Below are 1,279 nucleotides of genomic sequence, written 5' to 3'. Positions count from 1 at the left end.
GCGCCACCCCGCCGCCTACTCCACCCCGTCGCCGCCTCACCTCGCCCCCGAGCCGTCCCCGACGCCCGTCTGCGCACCGCCCCGGCCCCTCCGCCCCAGATCTGGAACTGGGGCTCGGCCTCAACGCCGCCGCCGCTCGGAGCCCCCTCGCCGGAACCACGACGCCGCCCCTTCGTCCTCATCTCCGTCGCCGACCCGACCCCGACCTCGTCGTCCCCGTCCTCCCCGAGCCCATTGCCATTGCCCTACAACTCTGCGGTGAGGCCCTCGGCCTCTCCTCTTCCCCTCTGTCCTGGCGAACTTGCCGCCACCGCGACCACACTCGCGTCCCCATGGCTGCCTCGCGCCCCGGTCCCTGCTTGCCGCTCCCCGCGCGCTGCGATCTGCTCGTCGTCCTCGCTGCGATGGCCACGCCTGGCTGCGCCCAACGCTGGACCTGCCGCAGCCCTCCGCTGCTGGCCTATGCGCCACGCACCTCGCCTTGGTGCTCCCCTGTAGCCGCAGCCATCACCGACGCCGCTGCGGTGCTCCTCGTCGCCAGGCCGCGTCCGCCGCCTTCCCGAATCGTCTGTCGTGGCCTCGTCCCTGGCCTGCGCTCGCCGGCGACCACGCTGGCCGTGCCCGGCCGCAACTGGCCTGGGCCAGTGCCCAGTCGGGCTAGCGCCCGCATGCCCGTAACCGTTCGCCCGCACCCATTTGGCCTCTGGGCCCATGACTTGGGGGGCCCAGCGCCCTGTAAAAAAAGTAATAATAAAATTAATTAATTAATTAATCAATTAAACGTAATTAATTCTGTTAACTAACTATTAAACCAAATTAACCTGCTAATTAACCTAACTAAACAATTAGTTAGTTATTTAGCCAATGACATGCGGGACGCACATGTCAGGTTGACCAGGTCAACTGCCGACGTCATGCTGACGTCATGATGATGTCAGCGAAAACTATTCTGGATAATGTTAAATTTAAATAATAAAATAAATCCTAAAAATGATTTAAATCTTTTAAATTTAATAGAAAATAAACCGTAGCTTAGGTGAAAATACTTTCTACATGAAAGTTGCTCAGAACGACGCGACGAACTCAGATACGCAGCCCGTTCGTCCGCCACGCATCCCTAGCATAGCGAACACGCAACTTTTTCCCTCCAGTTCATTTGCTCGAAAACGAGAAACACTGGGAATACTTTTCCGGATGTTTCCCCCCTTTTTTGCCTGTATCACTTAGTACCGCGTCAGGTCACCCCTAGCAACGTAATGCCGCATCTTGCTTTTTATTA

This window comes from Triticum dicoccoides, chromosome 1A (assembly GCF_002162155.2).
Source record: "Triticum dicoccoides isolate Atlit2015 ecotype Zavitan chromosome 1A, WEW_v2.0, whole genome shotgun sequence".
Classification (NCBI taxonomy): Eukaryota; Viridiplantae; Streptophyta; class Magnoliopsida; order Poales; family Poaceae; genus Triticum; species Triticum dicoccoides.
The sequence above is the reverse complement of the archived record's forward strand: the minus strand, read 5'-3'. Positions refer to the sequence as shown.